Source organism: Schistocerca cancellata, chromosome 10, assembly GCF_023864275.1.
Source record: "Schistocerca cancellata isolate TAMUIC-IGC-003103 chromosome 10, iqSchCanc2.1, whole genome shotgun sequence".
Classification (NCBI taxonomy): Eukaryota; Metazoa; Arthropoda; class Insecta; order Orthoptera; family Acrididae; genus Schistocerca; species Schistocerca cancellata.
Window position 1 is genome coordinate 156952950 of NC_064635.1, and position 16861 is coordinate 156969810.

Consider the following 16861-nt stretch of genomic DNA (forward strand, 5'->3'; position numbering starts at 1 on the left):
CCTCGCTGCCTGCAGACACCGAGCAGCCACACTAGGTGGGCGGCCTAAGCCGTAGGCGAAATGTGCTCACTCGCTTGGGCGCGACGTCAAGCTCTAAATAAGGCTGTCACTAGCGTGAGCGTCGTGTAAAGTCGGAAAAGTCGTCTGCATTGGTGAGTGCCATGTTTGGGGAGCGTTTCGTAGTTTGCGCAGTGCAATGGAGACGCGGAAACGTGTTGTGGCCCAGTCTTTTGCAGTTGGACGACAAGAGTGGTACACAGTAGTAAAGTGCGAGGCAGTGAGTTGGCATGAACAGTCGAGTGCACAATGGGGCTTCAGATGTGCGAACACGGGAAGGTTGCAGCCCCTCGCTGCCTGCAGACACCGAGCAGCCACACTAGGTGGGCGGCCTAAGCCGTAGGCGAAATGTGCTCACTCGCTTGGGCGCGACGTCAAGCTCTAAATAAGGCTGTCACTAGCGTGAGCGTTGCGTGAGCGTCGTGTAAAGTCGGAAAAGTCGTCTGCATTGGTGAGTGCCATGTTTGGGGAGCGTTTCGTAGTTTGCGCAGTGCAATGGAGACGCGGAAACGTGTTGTGGCCCAGTCTTTTGCAGTTGGACGACAAGAGTGGTACACAGTAGTAAAGTGCGAGGCAGTGAGTTGGCATGAACAGTCGAGTGCACAATGGGGCTTCAGATGTGCTTGTTACCTGAGGCGCGGTGTGATTGCCGACAAGGAGTGAAAACGGAGCAATTTGTGACTGTCCTTTCGAGAAATGGCTCTGAGCACTATGGGTCTCAACTGCTGTGGTCATCAGTCGACAGTCCTTTCAATTTAAGACGTTAAATACAGACGGAATTTGTAGTCGTAACACCAGAACATCGAAACTACTTGGAACTCATGTGTATATGAACGTGACCACGCCTTTGTACACTGGTCCCTTCACCCCTACAAACCAACCAACCATCAGGTCCGTGCACTTCAGAGTAGCAAAGAAAGGAAAACAGCGCAGCTCTGTTGCGCTTGGGGGCGTAGCTCAGTTGGTAGAGCGTTCGCTTTGCATGTGAAAGGTCCCGGGTTCAAGCCCCGGCGCCTCCATGTTTTGTGGACAGTGCATGGTAAGTGTTGGTCGCGGCGAGCCTAAAGACACGCAAGATGTTGCAAAGCCAGCGTCACAGACTCATATGATGTATACTGACGTAAGGAGAGCAAGACGTAAATGTGAGGACCGGCTGTTGTCGAGGTGTCATCGACTGCAAATCTGTCTTAGGTATAACGGCCTAACCTCAATGAAGTCTAGAGAGTGGACAACACGTCCGTCTTACTCAGAGTGGTGGCCGAACGCTATTTTCGACGTTGTGCGTGCCACTTTAATTTTGGCCAACTACGATTCGATACAGAATGCAGAAAACCTGAAAGACACCCTCGCGGCCACATTGAGAGTAGTGTTTGTCTGCGGAATAATGAGAGTGCAAGGGTCTGTGGTATTGATATGGTTGTATGTAGCACTATTTGTCATCAGGGGGCGTAGCTCAGATGGTAGAGCGCTCGCTTAGCATGCGAGAGGTACTGGGATCGATACCCAGCGCCTCCAGAATTTTTAACACACCAACATGTCCACACTGCCATGCAAGTGGAATAATTCACAGCCAGCGAATGTGTCAAGGCAGATACGAGCGAACGATTAGCAGCCACAATTGGCAAGCGTACTGTTACGCGCAAGAAGCACCCTCCTCCCACCGCTACACTGAATTTAGAAACAGTACAAGTCCTCCCTTAAGATTCTCAAACCTATGTCGGAAAGATCTGCCTTGCGCCGAGTTCACAAAAATCCCACTGCACATTCCCATTCTTTACGTGCAGTCGGCTGCTACTGGTGTTGCTAGTTGTGACTGCTGATGACAGATGCCGTAGCAATCAATTCATGGAGTGAGTTGTATGTTTTGCGATACTCTGTCTCTGACAAGCAAGCAGAGGTGACATAGGCGCGAACACGGGAAGGTTGCAGCCCCTCGCTGCCTGCAGACACCGAGCAGCCACACTAGGTGGGCGGCCTAAGCCGTAGGCGAAATGTGCTCACTCGCTTGGGCGCGACGTCAAGCTCTAAATAAGGCTGTCACTAGCGTGAGCGTCGTGTAAAGTCGGAAAAGTCGTCTGCATTGGTGAGTGCCATGTTTGGGGAGCGTTTCGTAGTTTGCGCAGTGCAATGGAGACGCGGAAACGTGTTGTGGCCCAGTCTTTTGCAGTTGGACGACAAGAGTGGTACACAGTAGTAAAGTGCGAGGCAGTGAGTTGGCATGAACAGTCGAGTGCACAATGGGGCTTCAGATGTGCGAACACGGGAAGGTTGCAGCCCCTCGCTGCCTGCAGACACCGAGCAGCCACACTAGGTGGGCGGCCTAAGCCGTAGGCGAAATGTGCTCACTCGCTTGGGCGCGACGTCAAGCTCTAAATAAGGCTGTCACTAGCGTGAGCGTTGCGTGAGCGTCGTGTAAAGTCGGAAAAGTCGTCTGCATTGGTGAGTGCCATGTTTGGGGAGCGTTTCGTAGTTTGCGCAGTGCAATGGAGACGCGGAAACGTGTTGTGGCCCAGTCTTTTGCAGTTGGACGACAAGAGTGGTACACAGTAGTAAAGTGCGAGGCAGTGAGTTGGCATGAACAGTCGAGTGCACAATGGGGCTTCAGATGTGCTTGTTACCTGAGGCGCGGTGTGATTGCCGACAAGGAGTGAAAACGGAGCAATTTGTGACTGTCCTTTCGAGAAATGGCTCTGAGCACTATGGGTCTCAACTGCTGTGGTCATCAGTCGACAGTCCTTTCAATTTAAGACGTTAAATACAGACGGAATTTGTAGTCGTAACAACAGAACATCGAAACTACTTGGAACTCATGTGTATATGAACGTGACCACGCCTTTGTACACTGGTCCCTTCACCCCTACAAACCAACCAACCATCAGGTCCGTGCACTTCAGAGTAGCAAAGAAAGGAAAACAGCGCAGCTCTGTTGCGCTTGGGGGCGTAGCTCAGTTGGTAGAGCGTTCGCTTTGCATGTGAAAGGTCCCGGGTTCAAGCCCCGGCGCCTCCATGTTTTGTGGACAGTGCATGGTAAGTGTTGGTCGCGGCGAGCCTAAAGACACGCAAGATGTTGCAAAGCCAGCGTCACAGACTCATATGATGTATACTGACGTAAGGAGAGCAAGACGTAAATGTGAGGACCGGCTGTTGTCGAGGTGTCATCGACTGCAAATCTGTCTTAGGTATAACGGCCTAACCTCAATGAAGTCTAGAGAGTGGACAACACGTCCGTCTTACTCAGAGTGGTGGCCGAACGCTATTTTCGACGTTGTGCGTGCCACTTTAATTTTGGCCAACTACGATTCGATACAGAATGCAGAAAACCTGAAAGACACCCTCGCGGCCACATTGAGAGTAGTGTTTGTCTGCGGAATAATGAGAGTGCAAGGGTCTGTGGTATTGATATGGTTGTATGTAGCACTATTTGTCATCAGGGGGCGTAGCTCAGATGGTAGAGCGCTCGCTTAGCATGCGAGAGGTACTGGGATCGATACCCAGCGCCTCCAGAATTTTTAACACACCAACATGTCCACACTGCCATGCAAGTGGAATAATTCACAGCCAGCGAATGTGTCAAGGCAGATACGAGCGAACGATTAGCAGCCACAATTGGCAAGCGTACTGTTACGCGCAAGAAGCACCCTCCTCCCACCGCTACACTGAATTTAGAAACAGTACAAGTCCTCCCTTAAGATTCTCAAACCTATGTCGGAAAGATCTGCCTTGCGCCGAGTTCACAAAAATCCCACTGCACATTCCCATTCTTTACGTGCAGTCGGCTGCTACTGGTGTTGCTAGTTGTGACTGCTGATGACAGATGCCGTAGCAATCAATTCATGGAGTGAGTTGTATGTTTTGCGATACTCTGTCTCTGACAAGCAAGCAGAGGTGACATAGGCGCGAACACGGGAAGGTTGCAGCCCCTCGCTGCCTGCAGACACCGAGCAGCCACACTAGGTGGGCGGCCTAAGCCGTAGGCGAAATGTGCTCACTCGCTTGGGCGCGACGTCAAGCTCTAAATAAGGCTGTCACTAGCGTGAGCGTCGTGTAAAGTCGGAAAAGTCGTCTGCATTGGTGAGTGCCATGTTTGGGGAGCGTTTCGTAGTTTGCGCAGTGCAATGGAGACGCGGAAACGTGTTGTGGCCCAGTCTTTTGCAGTTGGACGACAAGAGTGGTACACAGTAGTAAAGTGCGAGGCAGTGAGTTGGCATGAACAGTCGAGTGCACAATGGGGCTTCAGATGTGCGAACACGGGAAGGTTGCAGCCCCTCGCTGCCTGCAGACACCGAGCAGCCACACTAGGTGGGCGGCCTAAGCCGTAGGCGAAATGTGCTCACTCGCTTGGGCGCGACGTCAAGCTCTAAATAAGGCTGTCACTAGCGTGAGCGTTGCGTGAGCGTCGTGTAAAGTCGGAAAAGTCGTCTGCATTGGTGAGTGCCATGTCTGGGGAGCGTTTCGTAGTTTGCGCAGTGCAATGGAGACGCGGAAACGTGTTGTGGCCCAGTCTTTTGCAGTTGGACGACAAGAGTGGTACACAGTAGTAAAGTGCGAGGCAGTGAGTTGGCATGAACAGTCGAGTGCACAATGGGGCTTCAGATGTGCTTGTTACCTGAGGCGCGGTGTGATTGCCGACAAGGAGTGAAAACGGAGCAATTTGTGACTGTCCTTTCGAGAAATGGCTCTGAGCACTATGGGTCTCAACTGCTGTGGTCATCAGTCGACAGTCCTTTCAATTTAAGACGTTAAATACAGACGGAATTTGTAGTCGTAACACCAGAACATCGAAACTACTTGGAACTCATGTGTATATGAACGTGACCACGCCTTTGTACACTGGTCCCTTCACCCCTACAAACCAACCAACCATCAGGTCCGTGCACTTCAGAGTAGCAAAGAAAGGAAAACAGCGCAGCTCTGTTGCGCTTGGGGGCGTAGCTCAGTTGGTAGAGCGTTCGCTTTGCATGTGAAAGGTCCCGGGTTCAAGCCCCGGCGCCTCCATGTTTTGTGGACAGTGCATGGTAAGTGTTGGTCGCGGCGAGCCTAAAGACACGCAAGATGTTGCAAAGCCAGCGTCACAGACTCATATGATGTATACTGACGTAAGGAGAGCAAGACGTAAATGTGAGGACCGGCTGTTGTCGAGGTGTCATCGATTGCAAATCTGTCTTAGGTATAACGGCCTAACCTCAATGAAGTCTAGAGAGTGGACAACACGTCCGTCTTACTCAGAGTGGTGGCCGAACGCTATTTTCGACGTTGTGGCCCAGTCTTTTGCAGTTGGACGACAAGAGTGGTACACAGTAGTAAAGTGCGAGGCAGTGAGTTGGCATCAACAGTCGAGTGCACAATGGGGCTTCAGATGTGCTTGTTACCTCAGGCGCTGTGTGATTGTCGACAAGGAGTGAAAACGGAGCAATTTGTGACTGTCCTTTCAATTTAAGACGTTAAATACAGACGGAATTTGTAGTCGTAATACCAGAGCATCGAAACTACTTGGAACTCTTGTGCATATGAACGTGATCGCGCCTTTGTACACTGGTCCCTTCGCCCCTATAAACCAACCAACCATCATGTCCGCGCACATCAGAGTAGCAAAGGATGGAAAACAGCGCAGCTTTGTTGCGCTTGGGGGCGTAGCTCAGTTGGTAGAGCGTTCGCTTTGCATGTGAAAGGTCCCGGGTTCAAGCCCCGGCGCCTCCATGTTTTGTGGACAGTGCATGGTAAGTGTTGGTCGGCGAGCCTAAAGACACGCAAGATGTTGCAAAGCCAGCGTCACAGACTCATATGATGTATACTGACGTAAGGAGAGCAAGACGTGAATGTGAGGACCGGCTGTTGTCGAGGTGTCATCGAGTGCAAATCTGTCTTAGGTATAACGGCCTAACCTCAATGCAGTCTAGAGTGTGGACAAGACGTTCGTCTTACTCAGAGCGGTGGCCGAACGCTATTTTCGACGTTGTGCGTGCCACTTTAATTTTGGCCAACTACGATTCGATACAGAATGCAGGAAACCTGAAAGACACCCTCACGGACACATTGAGAGTAGTGTTTGTCTGCGGAATAATGGGAGTGCAAGGGTCTGTGATATTGATATGGTTGTATGTAGCACTAACCGTCATCAGGGGGCGTAGCTCAGATGGTAGAGCGCTCGCTTAGCATGCGAGAGGTACTGGGATCGATACCCAGCGTCTCCAGAATTTTTAACACACCAACATGCGCACACTGCCATGCAAGTGAAATAATTCACAGCCAGCGAATGTGTCTAGGCAGATGCGAGCGAACGATTAGCAGCCACAATTGGCAAGCGTGCTGTTACGCGCAGGAAGCACCCTCCTCCCAGCCCTATACTTAATTTAGAACCAGTACAAGTCTTCCCTTAACATTCTCAAACCTATGTCGGAAAGATCTGCCTTGCGCCGAGTTCACAAAAATCCCACTGCACATTCCCATTCTTCACGTGCAGCCGGCTGCTACTGGTGTTGCTAGTTGTGACTGCTGATGACAGATGCCGTAGCAATCAATTCATGGAGTGAGTTGTATGTTTTGCGACACTCTGTCTCTGACAAGCAAGCGGAGGTGACATAGGCGCGAACACGGGAAGTTTGCAGCCCCTCGCTGCCTGCAGAGACCGAGCAGCCACACTAGTTGGGCGGCCTAAGCCGTAGGCGAAATGTGCTCACTCGCTTGGGTGCGACGTCAAGCTCTAAATAAGGCTGTCACTAGCGTGAGCGTCGTGTAAAGTCGGAAAAGTCGTCTGCATGGGTGAGTGCAATGTTTGGGGAGCGTTTCGTAGTTTGCGCAGTGCAATGGAGACGCGGAAACTTGTTGTGGCCCAGTCTTTTGCAGTTGGACGACAAGAGTGGTACACAGTAGTAAAGTGCGAGGCAGTGAGTTGGCATCAACAGTCGAGTGCACAATGGGGCTTCAGATGTGCTTGTTACCTCAGGCGCTGTGTGATTGTCGACAAGGAGTGAAAACGGAGCAATTTGTGACTGTCCTTTCAATTTAAGACGTTAAATACAGACGGAATTTGTAGTCGTAATACCAGAGCATCGAAACTACTTGGAACTCTTGTGCATATGAACGTGATCGCGCCTTTGTACACTGGTCCCTTCGCCCCTATAAACCAACCAACCATCATGTCCGCGCACATCAGAGTAGCAAAGGATGGAAAACAGCGCAGCTTTGTTGCGCTTGGGGGCGTAGCTCAGTTGGTAGAGCGTTCGCTTTGCATGTGAAAGGTCCCGGGTTCAAGCCCCGGCGCCTCCATGTTTTGTGGACAGTGCATGGTAAGTGTTGGTCGGCGAGCCTAAAGACACGCAAGATGTTGCAAAGCCAGCGTCACAGACTCATATGATGTATACTGACGTAAGGAGAGCAAGACGTGAATGTGAGGACCGGCTGTTGTCGAGGTGTCATCGAGTGCAAATCTGTCTTAGGTATAACGGCCTAACCTCAATGCAGTCTAGAGTGTGGACAAGACGTTCGTCTTACTCAGAGCGGTGGCCGAACGCTATTTTCGACGTTGTGCGTGCCACTTTAATTTTGGCCAACTACGATTCGATACAGAATGCAGGAAACCTGAAAGACACCCTCACGGACACATTGAGAGTAGTGTTTGTCTGCGGAATAATGGGAGTGCAAGGGTCTGTGATATTGATATGGTTGTATGTAGCACTATCCGTCATCAGGGGGCGTAGCTCAGATGGTAGAGCGCTCGCTTAGCATGCGAGAGGTACTGGGATCGATACCCAGCGTCTCCAGAATTTTTAACACACCAACATGCGCACACTGCCATGCAAGTGAAATAATTCACAGCCAGCGAATGTGTCTAGGCAGATGCGAGCGAACGATTAGCAGCCACAATTGGCAAGCGTGCTGTTACGCGCAGGAAGCACCCTCCTCCCAGCCCTATACTTAATTTAGAACCAGTACAAGTCTTCCCTTAACATTCTCAAACCTATGTCGGAAAGATCTGCCTTGCGCCGAGTTCACAAAAATCCCACTGCACATTCCCATTCTTCACGTGCAGCCGGCTGCTACTGGTGTTGCTAGTTGTGACTGCTGATGACAGATGCCGTAGCAATCAATTCATGGAGTGAGTTGTATGTTTTGCGACACTCTGTCTCTGACAAGCAAGCGGAGGTGACATAGGCGCGAACACGGGAAGTTTGCAGCCCCTCGCTGCCTGCAGAGACCGAGCAGCCACACTAGTTGGGCGGCCTAAGCCGTAGGCGAAATGTGCTCACTCGCTTGGGTGCGACGTCAAGCTCTAAATAAGGCTGTCACTAGCGTGAGCGTCGTGTAAAGTCGGAAAAGTCGTCTGCATGGGTGAGTGCAATGTTTGGGGAGCGTTTCGTAGTTTGCGCAGTGCAATGGAGACGCGGAAACTTGTTGTGGCCCAGTCTTTTTCAGTTGGACGACAAGAGTGGTACACAGTAGTAAAGTGCGAGGCAGTGAGTTGGCATCAACAGTCGAGTGCACAATGGGGCTTCAGATGTGCTTGTTACCTCAGGCGCTGTGTGATTGTCGACAAGGAGTGAAAACGGAGCAATTTGTGACTGTCCTTACAATTTAAGACGTTAAATACAGACGGAATTTGTAGTCGTAATACCAGAGCATCGAAACTACTTGGAACTCTTGTGCATATGAACGTGATCGCGCCTTTGTACACTGGTCCCTTCGCCCCTATAAACCAACCAACCATCATGTCCGCGCACATCAGAGTAGCAAAGGATGGAAAACAGCGCAGCTTTGTTGCGCTTCGGGGCGTAGCTCAGTTGGTAGAGCGTTCGCTTTGCATGTGAAAGGTCCCGGGTTCAAGCCCCGGCGCCTCCATGTTTTGTGGACAGTGCATGGTAAGTGTTGGTCGGCGAGCCTAAAGACACGCAAGATGTTGCAAAGCCAGCGTCACAGACTCATATGATGTATACTGACGTAAGGAGAGCAAGACGTGAATGTGAGGACCGGCTGTTGTCGAGGTGTCATCGAGTGCAAATCTGTCTTAGGTATAACGGCCTAACCTCAATGCAGTCTAGAGTGTGGACAAGACGTTCGTCTTACTCAGAGCGGTGGCCGAACGCTATTTTCGACGTTGTGCGTGCCACTTTAATTTTGGCCAACTACGATTCGATACAGAATGCAGGAAACCTGAAAGACACCCTCACGGACACATTGAGAGTAGTGTTTGTCTGCGGAATAATGGGAGTGCAAGGGTCTGTGATATTGATATGGTTGTATGTAGCACTATCCGTCATCAGGGGGCGTAGCTCAGATGGTAGAGCGCTCGCTTAGCATGCGAGAGGTACTGGGATCGATACCCAGCGTCTCCAGAATTTTTAACACACCAACATGCGCACACTGCCATGCAAGTGAAATAATTCACAGCCAGCGAATGTGTCTAGGCAGATGCGAGCGAACGATTAGCAGCCACAATTGGCAAGCGTGCTGTTACGCGCAGGAAGCACCCTCCTCCCAGCCCTATACTTAATTTAGAACCAGTACAAGTCTTCCCTTAACATTCTCAAACCTATGTCGGAAAGATCTGCCTTGCGCCGAGTTCACAAAAATCCCACTGCACATTCCCATTCTTCACGTGCAGCCGGCTGCTACTGGTGTTGCTAGTTGTGACTGCTGATGACAGATGCCGTAGCAATCAATTCATGGAGTGAGTTGTATGTTTTGCGACACTCTGTCTCTGACAAGCAAGCGGAGGTGACATAGGCGCGAACACGGGAAGTTTGCAGCCCCTCGCTGCCTGCAGAGACCGAGCAGCCACACTAGTTGGGCGGCCTAAGCCGTAGGCGAAATGTGCTCACTCGCTTGGGTGCGACGTCAAGCTCTAAATAAGGCTGTCACTAGCGTGAGCGTCGTGTAAAGTCGGAAAAGTCGTCTGCATGGGTGAGTGCAATGTTTGGGGAGCGTTTCGTAGTTTGCGCAGTGCAATGGAGACGCGGAAACTTGTTGTGGCCCAGTCTTTTGCAGTTGGACGACAAGAGTGGTACACAGTAGTAAAGTGCGAGGCAGTGAGTTGGCATCAACAGTCGAGTGCACAATGGGGCTTCAGATGTGCTTGTTACCTCAGGCGCTGTGTGATTGTCGACAAGGAGTGAAAACGGAGCAATTTGTGACTGTCCTTTCAATTTAAGACGTTAAATACAGACGGAATTTGTAGTCGTAATACCAGAGCATCGAAACTACTTGGAACTCTTGTGCATATGAACGTGATCGCGCCTTTGTACACTGGTCCCTTCGCCCCTATAAACCAACCAACCATCATGTCCGCGCACATCAGAGTAGCAAAGGATGGAAAACAGCGCAGCTTTGTTGCGCTTGGGGGCGTAGCTCAGTTGGTAGAGCGTTCGCTTTGCATGTGAAAGGTCCCGGGTTCAAGCCCCGGCGCCTCCATGTTTTGTGGACAGTGCATGGTAAGTGTTGGTCGCGGCGAGCCTAAAGACACGCAAGATGTTGCAAAGCCAGCGTCACAGACTCATATGATGTATACTGACGTAAGGAGAGCAAGACGTGAATGTGAGGACCGGCTGTTGTCGAGGTGTCATCGAGTGCAAATCTGTCTTAGGTATAACGGCCTAACCTCAATGCAGTCTAGAGTGTGGACAAGACGTTCGTCTTACTCAGAGCGGTGGCCGAACGCTATTTTCGACGTTGTGCGTGCCACTTTAATTTTGGCCAACTACGATTCGATACAGAATGCAGGAAACCTGAAAGACACCCTCACGGACACATTGAGAGTAGTGTTTGTCTGCGGAATAATGGGAGTGCAAGGGTCTGTGATATTGATATGGTTGTATGTAGCACTATCCGTCATCAGGGGGCGTAGCTCAGATGGTAGAGCGCTCGCTTAGCATGCGAGAGGTACTGGGATCGATACCCAGCGTCTCCAGAATTTTTAACACACCAACATGCGCACACTGCCATGCAAGTGAAATAATTCACAGCCAGCGAATGTGTCTAGGCAGATACGAGCGAACGATTAGCAGCCACAATTGGCAAGCGTGCTGTTACGCGCAGGAAGCACCCTCCTCCCAGCCCTATACTTAATTTAGAACCAGTACAAGTCTTCCCTTAACATTCTCAAACCTATGTCGGAAAGATCTGCCTTGCGCCGAGTTCACAAAAATCCCACTGCACATTCCCATTCTTCACGTGCAGCCTGCTGCTACTGGTGTTGCTAGTTGTGACTGCTGATGACAGATGCCGTAGCAATCAATTCATGGAGTGAGTTGTATGTTTTGCGACACTCTGTCTCTGACAAGCAAGCGGAGGTGACATAGGCGCGAACACGGGAAGTTTGCAGCCCCTCGCTGCCTGCAGAGACCGAGCAGCCACACTAGTTGGGCGGCCTAAGCCGTAGGCGAAATGTGCTCACTCGCTTGGGTGCGACGTCAAGCTCTAAATAAGGCTGTCACTAGCGTGAGCGTCGTGTAAAGTCGGAAAAGTCGTCTGCATGGGTGAGTGCAATGTTTGGGGAGCGTTTCGTAGTTTGCGCAGTGCAATGGAGACGCGGAAACTTGTTGTGGCCCAGTCTTTTGCAGTTGGACGACAAGAGTGGTACACAGTAGTAAAGTGCGAGGCAGTGAGTTGGCATCAACAGTCGAGTGCACAATGGGGCTTCAGATGTGCTTGTTACCTCAGGCGCTGTGTGATTGTCGACAAGGAGTGAAAACGGAGCAATTTGTGACTGTCCTTTCAATTTAAGACGTTAAATACAGACGGAATTTGTAGTCGTAATACCAGAGCATCGAAACTACTTGGAACTCTTGTGCATATGAACGTGATCGCGCCTTTGTACACTGGTCCCTTCGCCCCTATAAACCAACCAACCATCATGTCCGCGCACATCAGAGTAGCAAAGGATGGAAAACAGCGCAGCTTTGTTGCGCTTGGGGGCGTAGCTCAGTTGGTAGAGCGTTCGCTTTGCATGTGAAAGGTCCCGGGTTCAAGCCCCGGCGCCTCCATGTTTTGTGGACAGTGCATGGTAAGTGTTGGTCGCGGCGAGCCTAAAGACACGCAAGATGTTGCAAAGCCAGCGTCACAGACTCATATGATGTATACTGACGTAAGGAGAGCAAGACGTGAATGTGAGGACCGGCTGTTGTCGAGGTGTCATCGAGTGCAAATCTGTCTTAGGTATAACGGCCTAACCTCAATGCAGTCTAGAGTGTGGACAAGACGTTCGTCTTACTCAGAGCGGTGGCCGAACGCTATTTTCGACGTTGTGCGTGCCACTTTAATTTTGGCCAACTACGATTCGATACAGAATGCAGGAAACCTGAAAGACACCCTCACGGACACATTGAGAGTAGTGTTTGTCTGCGGAATAATGGGAGTGCAAGGGTCTGTGATATTGATATGGTTGTATGTAGCACTATCCGTCATCAGGGGGCGTAGCTCAGATGGTAGAGCGCTCGCTTAGCATGCGAGAGGTACTGGGATCGATACCCAGCGTCTCCAGAATTTTTAACACACCAACATGCGCACACTGCCATGCAAGTGAAATAATTCACAGCCAGCGAATGTGTCTAGGCAGATACGAGCGAACGATTAGCAGCCACAATTGGCAAGCGTGCTGTTACGCGCAGGAAGCACCCTCCTCCCAGCCCTATACTTAATTTAGAACCAGTACAAGTCTTCCCTTAACATTCTCAAACCTATGTCGGAAAGATCTGCCTTGCGCCGAGTTCACAAAAATCCCACTGCACATTCCCATTCTTCACGTGCAGCCGGCTGCTACTGGTGTTGCTAGTTGTGACTGCTGATGACAGATGCCGTAGCAATCAATTCATGGAGTGAGTTGTATGTTTTGCGACACTCTGTCTCTGACAAGCAAGCGGAGGTGACATAGGCGCGAACACGGGAAGTTTGCAGCCCCTCGCTGCCTGCAGAGACCGAGCAGCCACACTAGTTGGGCGGCCTAAGCCGTAGGCGAAATGTGCTCACTCGCTTGGGTGCGACGTCAAGCTCTAAATAAGGCTGTCACTAGCGTGAGCGTTGCGTGAGCGTCGTGTAAAGTCGGAAAAGTCGTCTGCATTGGTGAGTGCCATGTCTGGGGAGCGTTTCGTAGTTTGCGCAGTGCAATGGAGACGCGGAAACGTGTTGTGGCCCAGTCTTTTGCAGTTGGACGACAAGAGTGGTACACAGTAGTAAAGTGCGAGGCAGTGAGTTGGCATGAACAGTCGAGTGCACAATGGGGCTTCAGATGTGCTTGTTACCTGAGGCGCGGTGTGATTGCCGACAAGGAGTGAAAACGGAGCAATTTGTGACTGTCCTTTCGAGAAATGGCTCTGAGCACTATGGGTCTCAACTGCTGTGGTCATCAGTCGACAGTCCTTTCAATTTAAGACGTTAAATACAGACGGAATTTGTAGTCGTAACACCAGAACATCGAAACTACTTGGAACTCATGTGTATATGAACGTGACCACGCCTTTGTACACTGGTCCCTTCACCCCTACAAACCAACCAACCATCAGGTCCGTGCACTTCAGAGTAGCAAAGAAAGGAAAACAGCGCAGCTCTGTTGCGCTTGGGGGCGTAGCTCAGTTGGTAGAGCGTTCGCTTTGCATGTGAAAGGTCCCGGGTTCAAGCCCCGGCGCCTCCATGTTTTGTGGACAGTGCATGGTAAGTGTTGGTCGCGGCGAGCCTAAAGACACGCAAGATGTTGCAAAGCCAGCGTCACAGACTCATATGATGTATACTGACGTAAGGAGAGCAAGACGTAAATGTGAGGACCGGCTGTTGTCGAGGTGTCATCGATTGCAAATCTGTCTTAGGTATAACGGCCTAACCTCAATGAAGTCTAGAGAGTGGACAACACGTCCGTCTTACTCAGAGTGGTGGCCGAACGCTATTTTCGACGTTGTGGCCCAGTCTTTTGCAGTTGGACGACAAGAGTGGTACACAGTAGTAAAGTGCGAGGCAGTGAGTTGGCATCAACAGTCGAGTGCACAATGGGGCTTCAGATGTGCTTGTTACCTCAGGCGCTGTGTGATTGTCGACAAGGAGTGAAAACGGAGCAATTTGTGACTGTCCTTTCAATTTAAGACGTTAAATACAGACGGAATTTGTAGTCGTAATACCAGAGCATCGAAACTACTTGGAACTCTTGTGCATATGAACGTGATCGCGCCTTTGTACACTGGTCCCTTCGCCCCTATAAACCAACCAACCATCATGTCCGCGCACATCAGAGTAGCAAAGGATGGAAAACAGCGCAGCTTTGTTGCGCTTGGGGGCGTAGCTCAGTTGGTAGAGCGTTCGCTTTGCATGTGAAAGGTCCCGGGTTCAAGCCCCGGCGCCTCCATGTTTTGTGGACAGTGCATGGTAAGTGTTGGTCGGCGAGCCTAAAGACACGCAAGATGTTGCAAAGCCAGCGTCACAGACTCATATGATGTATACTGACGTAAGGAGAGCAAGACGTGAATGTGAGGACCGGCTGTTGTCGAGGTGTCATCGAGTGCAAATCTGTCTTAGGTATAACGGCCTAACCTCAATGCAGTCTAGAGTGTGGACAAGACGTTCGTCTTACTCAGAGCGGTGGCCGAACGCTATTTTCGACGTTGTGCGTGCCACTTTAATTTTGGCCAACTACGATTCGATACAGAATGCAGGAAACCTGAAAGACACCCTCACGGACACATTGAGAGTAGTGTTTGTCTGCGGAATAATGGGAGTGCAAGGGTCTGTGATATTGATATGGTTGTATGTAGCACTAACCGTCATCAGGGGGCGTAGCTCAGATGGTAGAGCGCTCGCTTAGCATGCGAGAGGTACTGGGATCGATACCCAGCGTCTCCAGAATTTTTAACACACCAACATGCGCACACTGCCATGCAAGTGAAATAATTCACAGCCAGCGAATGTGTCTAGGCAGATGCGAGCGAACGATTAGCAGCCACAATTGGCAAGCGTGCTGTTACGCGCAGGAAGCACCCTCCTCCCAGCCCTATACTTAATTTAGAACCAGTACAAGTCTTCCCTTAACATTCTCAAACCTATGTCGGAAAGATCTGCCTTGCGCCGAGTTCACAAAAATCCCACTGCACATTCCCATTCTTCACGTGCAGCCGGCTGCTACTGGTGTTGCTAGTTGTGACTGCTGATGACAGATGCCGTAGCAATCAATTCATGGAGTGAGTTGTATGTTTTGCGACACTCTGTCTCTGACAAGCAAGCGGAGGTGACATAGGCGCGAACACGGGAAGTTTGCAGCCCCTCGCTGCCTGCAGAGACCGAGCAGCCACACTAGTTGGGCGGCCTAAGCCGTAGGCGAAATGTGCTCACTCGCTTGGGTGCGACGTCAAGCTCTAAATAAGGCTGTCACTAGCGTGAGCGTCGTGTAAAGTCGGAAAAGTCGTCTGCATGGGTGAGTGCAATGTTTGGGGAGCGTTTCGTAGTTTGCGCAGTGCAATGGAGACGCGGAAACTTGTTGTGGCCCAGTCTTTTGCAGTTGGACGACAAGAGTGGTACACAGTAGTAAAGTGCGAGGCAGTGAGTTGGCATCAACAGTCGAGTGCACAATGGGGCTTCAGATGTGCTTGTTACCTCAGGCGCTGTGTGATTGTCGACAAGGAGTGAAAACGGAGCAATTTGTGACTGTCCTTTCAATTTAAGACGTTAAATACAGACGGAATTTGTAGTCGTAATACCAGAGCATCGAAACTACTTGGAACTCTTGTGCATATGAACGTGATCGCGCCTTTGTACACTGGTCCCTTCGCCCCTATAAACCAACCAACCATCATGTCCGCGCACATCAGAGTAGCAAAGGATGGAAAACAGCGCAGCTTTGTTGCGCTTGGGGGCGTAGCTCAGTTGGTAGAGCGTTCGCTTTGCATGTGAAAGGTCCCGGGTTCAAGCCCCGGCGCCTCCATGTTTTGTGGACAGTGCATGGTAAGTGTTGGTCGGCGAGCCTAAAGACACGCAAGATGTTGCAAAGCCAGCGTCACAGACTCATATGATGTATACTGACGTAAGGAGAGCAAGACGTGAATGTGAGGACCGGCTGTTGTCGAGGTGTCATCGAGTGCAAATCTGTCTTAGGTATAACGGCCTAACCTCAATGCAGTCTAGAGTGTGGACAAGACGTTCGTCTTACTCAGAGCGGTGGCCGAACGCTATTTTCGACGTTGTGCGTGCCACTTTAATTTTGGCCAACTACGATTCGATACAGAATGCAGGAAACCTGAAAGACACCCTCACGGACACATTGAGAGTAGTGTTTGTCTGCGGAATAATGGGAGTGCAAGGGTCTGTGATATTGATATGGTTGTATGTAGCACTATCCGTCATCAGGGGGCGTAGCTCAGATGGTAGAGCGCTCGCTTAGCATGCGAGAGGTACTGGGATCGATACCCAGCGTCTCCAGAATTTTTAACACACCAACATGCGCACACTGCCATGCAAGTGAAATAATTCACAGCCAGCGAATGTGTCTAGGCAGATGCGAGCGAACGATTAGCAGCCACAATTGGCAAGCGTGCTGTTACGCGCAGGAAGCACCCTCCTCCCAGCCCTATACTTAATTTAGAACCAGTACAAGTCTTCCCTTAACATTCTCAAACCTATGTCGGAAAGATCTGCCTTGCGCCGAGTTCACAAAAATCCCACTGCACATTCCCATTCTTCACGTGCAGCCGGCTGCTACTGGTGTTGCTAGTTGTGACTGCTGATGACAGATGCCGTAGCAATCAATTCATGGAGTGAGTTGTATGTTTTGCGACACTCTGTCTCTGACAAGCAAGCGGAGGTGACATAGGCGCGAACACGGGAAGTTTGCAGCCCCTCG

At 50.7% G+C, this 16861-nt stretch overlaps 19 non-coding genes across 19 annotated transcripts; all 19 read left to right on the plus strand.

Annotated features, from left to right (window-relative positions):
- Positions 1 to 1003: 1003 nt before the first annotated feature.
- Trnaa-ugc (transfer RNA alanine (anticodon UGC)) lies at positions 1004 to 1076 on the plus strand. Its single transcript has one exon. It is a non-coding gene; the product is annotated as a tRNA-Ala (tRNA).
- A 423-nt stretch (positions 1077 to 1499) lies between these two features.
- On the plus strand, positions 1500 to 1572 carry Trnaa-agc (transfer RNA alanine (anticodon AGC)). Its single transcript has one exon. It is a non-coding gene; the product is annotated as a tRNA-Ala (tRNA).
- Positions 1573 to 2991: 1419 nt separating this feature from the next.
- Positions 2992 to 3064, plus strand: Trnaa-ugc (transfer RNA alanine (anticodon UGC)). Its single transcript has one exon. It is a non-coding gene; the product is annotated as a tRNA-Ala (tRNA).
- A 423-nt stretch (positions 3065 to 3487) lies between these two features.
- On the plus strand, positions 3488 to 3560 carry Trnaa-agc (transfer RNA alanine (anticodon AGC)). Its single transcript has one exon. It is a non-coding gene; the product is annotated as a tRNA-Ala (tRNA).
- A 1419-nt stretch (positions 3561 to 4979) lies between these two features.
- Trnaa-ugc (transfer RNA alanine (anticodon UGC)) lies at positions 4980 to 5052 on the plus strand. The gene has a single exon. It is a non-coding gene; the product is annotated as a tRNA-Ala (tRNA).
- A 629-nt stretch (positions 5053 to 5681) lies between these two features.
- On the plus strand, positions 5682 to 5754 carry Trnaa-ugc (transfer RNA alanine (anticodon UGC)). The gene has a single exon. It is a non-coding gene; the product is annotated as a tRNA-Ala (tRNA).
- Positions 5755 to 6175: 421 nt separating this feature from the next.
- On the plus strand, positions 6176 to 6248 carry Trnaa-agc (transfer RNA alanine (anticodon AGC)). The gene has a single exon. It is a non-coding gene; the product is annotated as a tRNA-Ala (tRNA).
- A 1002-nt stretch (positions 6249 to 7250) lies between these two features.
- Positions 7251 to 7323, plus strand: Trnaa-ugc (transfer RNA alanine (anticodon UGC)). The gene has a single exon. It is a non-coding gene; the product is annotated as a tRNA-Ala (tRNA).
- Positions 7324 to 7744: 421 nt separating this feature from the next.
- Positions 7745 to 7817, plus strand: Trnaa-agc (transfer RNA alanine (anticodon AGC)). The gene has a single exon. It is a non-coding gene; the product is annotated as a tRNA-Ala (tRNA).
- A 1496-nt stretch (positions 7818 to 9313) lies between these two features.
- Positions 9314 to 9386, plus strand: Trnaa-agc (transfer RNA alanine (anticodon AGC)). Its single transcript has one exon. It is a non-coding gene; the product is annotated as a tRNA-Ala (tRNA).
- Positions 9387 to 10388: 1002 nt separating this feature from the next.
- Trnaa-ugc (transfer RNA alanine (anticodon UGC)) lies at positions 10389 to 10461 on the plus strand. The gene has a single exon. It is a non-coding gene; the product is annotated as a tRNA-Ala (tRNA).
- Positions 10462 to 10884: 423 nt separating this feature from the next.
- Trnaa-agc (transfer RNA alanine (anticodon AGC)) lies at positions 10885 to 10957 on the plus strand. The gene has a single exon. It is a non-coding gene; the product is annotated as a tRNA-Ala (tRNA).
- Positions 10958 to 11959: 1002 nt separating this feature from the next.
- Trnaa-ugc (transfer RNA alanine (anticodon UGC)) lies at positions 11960 to 12032 on the plus strand. The gene has a single exon. It is a non-coding gene; the product is annotated as a tRNA-Ala (tRNA).
- Positions 12033 to 12455: 423 nt separating this feature from the next.
- Trnaa-agc (transfer RNA alanine (anticodon AGC)) lies at positions 12456 to 12528 on the plus strand. Its single transcript has one exon. It is a non-coding gene; the product is annotated as a tRNA-Ala (tRNA).
- Positions 12529 to 13602: 1074 nt separating this feature from the next.
- Positions 13603 to 13675, plus strand: Trnaa-ugc (transfer RNA alanine (anticodon UGC)). Its single transcript has one exon. It is a non-coding gene; the product is annotated as a tRNA-Ala (tRNA).
- Positions 13676 to 14304: 629 nt separating this feature from the next.
- Positions 14305 to 14377, plus strand: Trnaa-ugc (transfer RNA alanine (anticodon UGC)). The gene has a single exon. It is a non-coding gene; the product is annotated as a tRNA-Ala (tRNA).
- Positions 14378 to 14798: 421 nt separating this feature from the next.
- On the plus strand, positions 14799 to 14871 carry Trnaa-agc (transfer RNA alanine (anticodon AGC)). Its single transcript has one exon. It is a non-coding gene; the product is annotated as a tRNA-Ala (tRNA).
- Positions 14872 to 15873: 1002 nt separating this feature from the next.
- Trnaa-ugc (transfer RNA alanine (anticodon UGC)) lies at positions 15874 to 15946 on the plus strand. Its single transcript has one exon. It is a non-coding gene; the product is annotated as a tRNA-Ala (tRNA).
- Positions 15947 to 16367: 421 nt separating this feature from the next.
- On the plus strand, positions 16368 to 16440 carry Trnaa-agc (transfer RNA alanine (anticodon AGC)). The gene has a single exon. It is a non-coding gene; the product is annotated as a tRNA-Ala (tRNA).
- Positions 16441 to 16861: the final 421 nt, after the last annotated feature.